Source organism: Sciurus vulgaris (assembly GCF_902686455.1).
Source record: "Sciurus vulgaris genome assembly, chromosome: X".
Lineage (NCBI taxonomy): Eukaryota > Metazoa > Chordata > Mammalia > Rodentia > Sciuridae > Sciurus > Sciurus vulgaris.
Window position 1 is genome coordinate 87,533,465 of NC_136471.1, and position 8,999 is coordinate 87,542,463.

Here is an 8,999-nt window from a genome sequence, read left to right on the forward strand (position 1 = left end):
TAACAAGGTATTGAGACTGGCTGTAAATATGCATATTTGGTGAGTGGAGTTGAAGAGAAACGTGTGTGGTGGCAGAGACCAGCTATCTTCAAGCAAACCTGCATGGTGGTGGGGACTGCTAATGGGACACTGAGTGCTGTGTATATGTTTATGTCAGCATGAAACAGAACTGGTGACATATGTGTACATGACTGCAGAGGCTAGCTTCAGATGTTAGCCATGGTAGCAGTGGCTTGTGGCAGGTGTTGGAACTGGTGTTGTGCATGCACACCTGTCAGGCCAGCATTTGGCAGGGTGCATAGATCTTCTGCAGGGGTCAGTCAAAGGTGTGCACCCAGCACATGGCATCATACCTGCACTATGGACTGCAGCCCATCATGTTCTCATGCATGATGAAAAGTTCTTTGTGGACCTTGGGTCTGGGTGTGTGGCAACTGTAGCTGAGGTGACCCTGAGATCTAGAGGTAGTGGTTTAGGCACTTGGAGATTGTGAAGGCAAACACCTATGGGGGTTTTGTAGTGGGGAAAGATTCAGGACACCACTGTGTCTATTGGTTTCTTCCATGGCAAAAGCTACTGGAGTCTGGAGCAAGCACCTGAGGCATATAATGGCAAACTCTGAGGTCACCTCAGAAGTGAAGCCTGGGGTTTTCTACTGAAGGAGACAGTGCAGAAGGTGGTGGTAGATCAGGGCAGAATAGCCACTGGGGACCATGGTGTCTCCCACTGCAAGGTGATCTGTGTGCAGCACCGCTGCTTCTTTGTTCCAAGACATCTCCAGATAGCTTGTCTATCTTGCCTGCTAAGCAATCTGGGTAGGGAGAAACTGAATCTAGACATTTGGGAAGAACACCTGAAAGTTTACACTACTATCCTTTTGCTTATTAGGGAAACTGGTGAAGTGCTTACTCCTTCTTTGTGTTGAGAAGAGCTGTGCTGGGTAACTGGATGATGCAGGCAAAGTGACACAGTACTTGCTTTTAGCGCAGTTATTCTACTGTTTTCTTCTAATCTGTTGCTGTGTATTGAATGCATTCCTGAGATTTTTCAGTGATTTTTTATTTGTAAGTGGTGACCTAAGTTTAGGAACTCCTTTTCTGCCATATTACTGAATAATGTAGGAGGAAGAGTAAATTATTTGTTTTCTGCTATTGATGGTCCCATTACTGCAATCATTGTCAGGCAGCCTGTGCCATGATAGGATTACTGTCAACCCTGGTCTCACAGGTTTTCATCTATTGTTCAGCAACAAGGCTCTGTGGCCTCCTAGGATCCTGACACTGAGCTTGCTAGTCATTCATGCCCAGGCCGAGTTTCACACATATTTTTCCTTTCCCTGATTCAGGGTATGAAGCCAAGGTGCTCACAGGCCACAGCTAATCGCAGAACCGCACCCCTGATGCACTGAAGCACACCCGAGCTGAGGGCCAACTGGTTGCGGTTTCCTAAAGCATGGAAGAGGGGGCCAAGCAGTGAAGAAGGACTCACCTTCATGTTCTCGAGGTCCTTCGTGTGCTGCAGGCTGCCTGGACTACCGCCGCTTCAACTCATGCATCTTTGCTGCGTTCCTGGTAGGCAGACCTGCTCTCACCTGTTCTGTATACAGTGAGGACACCAAGGCTTCCCAGTGTGGCCACTGGGCCTACACCACAGCCCTCCCAGTGGTCATCGTGGTTGGCTCCCCCTGCAGCCCCAGCTAGGAACTGAGCCAAGAACTGCAGATAGGGAAGGCTGCAGTGTGCAGGGTGTGTGTTTGTTGGGGGGAGATTAGGCCATGAACAGAGAGATGTTAGGGAACCAGGAGATGAGTGGGGTAGTGCAGCACATCTCACACTTCCACCTACTACTGGCCAGAAGAGCCAGGTGCCCACTACAGTGCACGGGGTGAAGCTTGCAGGAGCCAATCATGAAAGGCCAGGTAGAGTCTGTCGCATGAGGGTGTTTGTCAGCGTCGCTTAGCAACGACTGTTTTGCCATTGACAGATAGCTAATCACGGAGCTACGACAAGATTGTTGGCTGATGTCTCCAGGATATCCTCCGCCTGTAGATAGTTTCTTTATTACAGTCTTGGGAGGAGACACTGTCGGAAAAATACACCAGGCTGCCAAAAATGGTGAAATTTGGAGGCTTAAAAGTTTTTTGTTGTTGTTGTTGTTTTTTTTTTTTTTTTTTTTTTTTTGAGTCAGGGATGTCATGTTGATGATACAGACCAAAAAAATAGGTAATAGGGTCTGGGAAGTCAGGGGCTGAGGGGCAAGCAACCAATTGGGGAAAGCCGGGGTGAAGGAACAGAAGCCTGCACCATCCAGGCTGTGCCAATGGGAACAGAGCAGGAGGGAGGCCAGTTTTCCTTTCACCAGGATGTTTGACTTTAATACCCCATGGAGTCCTATAGTGCATTTCATCTGTTGTAGATATTAGTACACATACATTTCTTACATATGTATATTTTATTTCATATATGCAATTATAGATTAATTTAGTTTTGGTTGTATCCTGTTGAAAACAGAAGAGAGCAAGTATAAATGAGTGTTACTCCTGCAAAAGTATTGCTTTACTTCATAAAAGTTTTACTTTAAAGTACTGAACTTCACAACTATGCTTATCTGTTATTTAATTGTATTCAGTTATACTCATGAACTGAATACCTATTGTTGTGCTCATAAAATGCATAGCTCTTATGTAGTTCCCATATTCTGCTATATCTCAAAACTCTTCCTTGAAAACTTAGTTTACCTGACCAGTTAATTAAGACTAAAATGATAGGACTCAATTTCAAATGAAATAGTTCCTTGTCCTTTTCAATCAGAAGGATTTTTGGAGGTAGGAAATTGGAAACTTCCCTTTTGAAAAGTTAAGACAGTATTAAATAGTGAACATTTGAAATACCTGATTTACATATATCCTACATAGCTAAATACTGAATGAATTTAACTATACTAGTTCTTTTGAGTCCTTCTTTAAGTTACTTAAAAAAAATAAGAAAAGCAAGGATTACTTTGCTTTCACTTTTTTTTTGCTGTCATTATTCAGCCTACTTTACTTATAGTACTTTTAAGAACTGAAATGAATTTAGCTACCATCCTTATGACTAGAACTGCCATAAATCTATTGTCTGTCTTACATTTCACTTAGTTAAGGCACCATGGATTATTATGGTCCTTTATTTTGTGTATGAAGAAAAAATTAAATGCTGCCAATTACAGTTGTAATGCAGCCTGAATTATTAGTGGCATTCCAGTGCCAGTGATGTTAAAATGATAGCAAAAATGCATCTAAGACTCATTGAAATACATAGTTTTTTAAAAGATATCTGTAAAGTCACTATAATGATATTATTTTATTAAATGAAATACTCTTTGTTGAGTAGTAGTAATAGTAATAATCACAATAGCTATCAATTATTGAGCTGTTGCTTGTGCTAGAATCTCTTAAGATATTTTGCCTAGATTCTTAATTAAGCATCACAGTAGTATCCTGGGAGATAATTACTCATTTTAATCCTGATTTTATTGGTGAGGAAACTGAAGGTTAGGAACACTGTGGGACAAGTAATAGGTCACAAAGTTTAAAGTAGAATTCAAACCAAATATGAACTAAATTCCAAGGCCATGCTCTTTCTGGGCAAATGGGCTGCTCTCTTCTGGGGATGTGGTTCCATGGTATAGCTTCTACCTCTCCATGACTGGGTTCCATCCCCAGCACCACAGAAGCAAAACACATAAACATAAGAAAAATCAATGGGACCAGGCACAGTGGAAAGTGCCCACAATTCCAATGAGGTGAGTTGGTGAGGCAGGAGCATTGGAAGTTCAGAGCCAGGCTGGGCAACTTAGTGAGACCCTGCCTCAAATTAAAAAAAAAAAATAAAAAGGGCTTAGGATATGGCTCAGCAATTGAGTGCTCCTGAGTGCAATCCCCAGAAGTATCAGAAACAAGAAATAAAAAAGAAAGAATAAGTGGAATAGGCTGATTCATTCACTAATTTAGTAATAACTGCTACTAAATATTGTACCTTCTTCAAAAGAAAATAGAGGAATTACATGCTATTTAATGCTTACAATTGCATGAATAGTTGTATGTTTCAAAAGGTGCCTTATGAACTAATAAAGCCTCTTATTTGCATAGGACCATTCTGCATTATGCCTGTGCCTATGAAAGAGCAGCAGTGGCGGTTCTCCTGGTTCAGAGGAAATGCACCATCCACCTCTGTGACAGTGATGGCAACACACCATTGATGAAGGCAGATATAGCTTAGGGTTTCTGCAGGAAATGAATTTGATTGAAATTCTTAGAAGAAAAACTGATTAATATCATTCATATATAACTAATTAGAAAGACTTGTGAAATATTTTTCTTGGATTCCCCAATTTACAGTCTATTTATTGTTATAAAACCTACAGGCCCTACAATATCCAGAGGAAGAATGTGCAGTAATACTTTTAGAAAATGGTGCCAATCCAAGTGTTCAGAACCACAAGGGCAAAACTCCTCTGCACTGTGCTATCTTTTATAAAAACACTTCATTAGCAACAAAACTGTTTTCACTGAATGCAAGTATCGAAGGGAAAAACACGGTATACATCAATCATCATTATTTCCAAAATATTTGAAATGTTTCTTTAAAATTAACAGTGATGTGTGTTAACAAATGTTGATTGTAAGCAGGGTTTTCTTGATTAGAATAGTAGCAAATGTTGAAAGTTCTTTCCTTCTCCTCCTACTCCTCTTCCTGTTTCTTCTTTTGTAGCTCATGTGTACATGAATTGATTTCCCATTTCAAATTCAGGAGGCTCATGAAGAAATCTGAACTTCTTGCTTCTCTTAATGAACCTGATATGGTCGCCTTTGAGCCATATTACTGTGGGGTGGGGTGTGCAGAGCGTGCCTCTCACATGCTGGGCATAGCTGTTCTCCAGTTTGCTGCTGACAATATAAAGCATGCACTCTGATCACGTATTTTTCTCTATAAATGATTTTACAATTCCTTTTTCATAGTATATGGCCTACATAATGTATTATGAATATCTTTGAAATGAGATTAAGTTTTAGAATTTAGAAATTGGCATTTTAATGTTTTATTTCTATATACTATAAAATTCATGTTCCCATTGGAATTTTGTAAGCCTGATTTGGTTACACATTGTTAGAAGTGGATATATTATGGATGAAACAAGATATAATGTGTATCACTCTTCAGCTTTGTTCCTTAAAAATTCAAGTGGTTTAGTCTTTCATGACACTAAAAATAGTTTGTGTAGATCAGCATAAAACTTGTTGATACATAAAATTTCTGATTTATATTTTGCCTAAAATTATAAATAAATTTACATAAGCAATTAAAGTGGAACCAGAGTAAAAAATAATTTTGAAAAAAAAAGATTAGCATTATGTTACCAGGGTTATCATTAAAAGTGAGAGTACATTTTTTTGGGCAAGTCTTTATTTTTTATTTTTTTAAATTTTATTTTATTGTAAACAAATGGGATACATGTTGTTTCTCTGTTTGTACATGGCGTAAAGGCATACCATTTGTGTAATCATAAATTTACATAGAGTAATGTTGTTTCATTCATTCTGTTATTTTTTCCCTTCCCCCCACCCCTCCTACCCCTCTTTTCCCTCTGTGCAGTGCTTCCTTCCTCCATACATGCCCCCCTCCCTAACAATAACTCTAACCCTAACACTAACCCTTCCCTCCCCCCATTATGTGTCATCATCCACTTATTAGCAATATCATTCTTCCTTTGGCTTTTTGAGATTGGCTTATCTCACTTAGCATGATATTCTCCAATTTCATCCATTTGTCTGCAAATGCCATAATGTTATCATTCTTTATGGCTAATATTCCATTGTATATATATACCACAGCTTCTTTATCCACTCATCAATTGAAGGGCATCTAGGTTGGTTCCACAGTCTGGCTATTGTGAATTGAGCAGCTATGAACATTGATGTGGCTGTATCTCTGTAGTATGCTGATTTTAAGTCCTTTGGGTATAGGCCAAGGAGTGGGATAGCTGGGTCAAATGGAGGGTCCATTCTAAGTATTCTAAGGAATCTCCACACTGCTTTCCAGAGTGGCTGCACTAATTTGCAGTCCCACCAGCAATGTATGAGTGTACCTTTTTCCCCACATCCCCTCCAACACCTGTTGTTGCTCGTATTCTTGATAATCGCCATTCTAATTGGGGTAAGATGGAATCTTAGGGTGGTTTTGATTTGCATTTCTCTTATTACTAGAGATGTTGAACATTTTTCCATATGTTTGTTGATTGCTTGTAGATCTTCTTCTGTGAAGTGTCTATTCATTTCCTTAGCCCATTTGTCCACTGGATTATTTGAATTCTTGGAGTAGAGTTTTTTGAGTTCTTTATAGATTCTGGAGATTAGTGCTCTATCTGAAGTATGAGTGGCAAAGATATTCTCCCACTCTGTAGGCTCTTTCTTCGCATTGCTGATAGTTTCCTTTGCTGAGAGAACGCTTTTTAGTTTGAATCTATCCCAGTTATTGATTCTTGCTTTTATTTCTTGTGCTATGGGAGTCCTGTTAAGGAAGTCTGGTCCTAAGCCGACATGTTGAAGATCTGGCCCTACTTTTTCTTCTATAATCTGCAGGGTCTCTGGTCTGATTCCGAGGTCCTTAATCCATTTTGAGTTTAGTTTCGTGCATGGTGAGAGATATGGGTTTAGTTTCATTCTGTTGCATAGGGATTTCCAGTTTTCCCAGCACCATTTGTTGAAGAGGCTATCTTTTCTCCATTGCATATTTTTGGCCCCTTTGTCTAGTATGAGAAAATTGTATTTATTTGGGTTTGTGTCTGTGTCCTCTATTCTGTACCATTGATCTACCTTTCTATTTTGGTACCAATACCATGCCGTTTTTGTTACTATTGCTTTGTAATAGAGTTGAAGATCTGGTATTGCAATACCCCCTGTTTCACTCTTCCTGCTAAGGATTGCTTTAGCTATTCTGGGTGTCTTATTCTTCCAGATGAATTTCATAATTGCTTGCTCTATTTCTGTAAGGTACATCATTGGGATTTTAATTGAAATTGCATTGAATTTGTATAGCACTTTAGGTAGTATGGCCATTTTGACAATATTAATTCTTCCTATCCAAGAACATGGAAGATCTTTCCATCTTCTAAGGTGTTCTTTAATTTCTTTCTTTAGTGTTGTATAGTTCTCATTGTAGAGGTCTTTCACCTCTTTTTTGAGATTGATTCCCAAGTATTTTATTTTTTTCAAGGCTACTGTGAATGGGGTAGTTTTCCTAATTTCTCTTTCTGAAGATTCATCACTTATGTATAAAAATGCATTGAATTTATGAGCATTGATCTTGTAACCTGCCACTTTACTGAATTCACTGATGAGTTCTAAGAGTTTTCTGGTGGAATTTCCAGGTTCCTCTAAATATATAATCATGTCATCAGCGAACAGGGATAGTTTGAGTTCTTCTTTTCCAATTCGTATCCCTTTAATTTCTTTGGTTTGTCTAATTGCTCTGGCTAGAGTCTCAAGAACGATGTTGAATAGAAGTGGTGAAAGAGGGCATCCCTGCTTTGTTCCAGTTTCTAGGGGGAATGCTTTCAGTTTTTCACCATTTAGAATGATATTAGCCACGGGCTTAGCATAAATGGCCTTTACAATGTTAAGGAATGTTCCCACTATCCCTATTTTTTCTAGTGTTTTGAGCATGAAGGAGTGCTGTATTTTATCAAATGCTTTTTCTGCATCTATTGAAATAATTATGTGATTCTTGACTTTAAGTCTATTGATATGGTGAATGACATTTATTGATTTCCTGATGTTGAACCAAACTTGCATCCCTGGGATGAAACCCACTTGATCATGGTGCACTATCTTTTTAATATGTTTTTGCATGTGATTTGCTAAAATTTTGTTGAGAATTTTTGCGTCAATGTTCATTAAGGATATTGGTCTGAAATTTTCTTTCCTTGATGAGTCTGTGTCTGGTTTAGGTATCAGTGTGATATTGGCTTCATAGAATGAGTTTGGGAGGGTTCCCTCCTCTTCTATTTTATGGAATACTTTGAGAAGTATTAGAATGAGCTCTTCTTTAAAGGTTTTGTAGAACTCGGCTGAGAACCCATCTGGTCCCGGACTTTTCTTTGTTGGTAGGCTTTTGATGACTTCTTCTATTTCAGTACTTGAAATTGTTCTATTTAAATTGTGTATGTCCTCCTCGTTCAGTTTAGGCAATTCATATGTCTCTAGAAACCTGTTGATGTCTTCGAGGTTTTCTGTTTTGTTGGAGTATAGATTTTCAAAATAGCTTCTGATTATGTTTTGTATTTCAATCCTGTCTGTTGTGATATTTCCTTGTTCATTCCAAATTTTAGTGATTTGGGTTTTCTCTCGTCTTCTCTTTGTTAGTGTGGCTAAAGGTTTATCAATTTTGTTTATTTTTTCGAAGAACCAACTATTTATTTTGTCAATTTTTTGTATTGTTTCTTTTGTTTCAATTTCATTGATTTCAGCTCTGAGTTTAACTATTTCCTGTCTTCTACTACTTTTGCTGCTGGTCTGTTCATCTTTTTCTAGGGCTTTGAGCTGTAGTGTTAGGTCGTTTATGTTTTGAGTTTTACTTCTTTTATTAAGTGCGCTCCATGAAATAAATTTCTCTCTAAGTACTGCTTTCATAGTGTCCCAGAGATTTTGATATCATGTTTCTTTGTTCTCATTTTCCTCTAAGAAGTTTTAATTTCCTTCCTAATATCTTCTGTTATCCATTCATCATATAATAGCATATTGTTTAATCTCCAGGTGTTGGAATAGTTTCTGTGTTTTACTCTTTCATTTATTTCTAACTTCAATCCATTATGATCTGATAGAATACATGGTAGTGTCTCTATCTTCTTGTATTTGCTAATATTAGCTTTGTGGCATAATATATGGTCTATTTTAGAGAAGGATCCATGTGCTGCTGAGAAGAAAGTGTATTCGCTCTTGGTTGGATGGTATATTCTATAAA

The 8,999-nt window shown here is 38.3% G+C and overlaps 1 long non-coding RNA gene across 1 annotated transcript; it reads left to right on the forward strand.

Moving 5' to 3' along the window:
- The first annotated feature begins 1,332 nt into the window (after nucleotides 1-1,332).
- On the forward strand, nucleotides 1,333-2,904 carry LOC306651819. Its single transcript, XR_013761213.1, has 3 exons — nucleotides 1,333-1,571; nucleotides 1,984-2,148; nucleotides 2,184-2,904. It is a non-coding gene; the product is annotated as an uncharacterized lncRNA (long non-coding RNA).
- The last annotated feature ends 6,095 nt before the right edge of the window (nucleotides 2,905-8,999 follow it).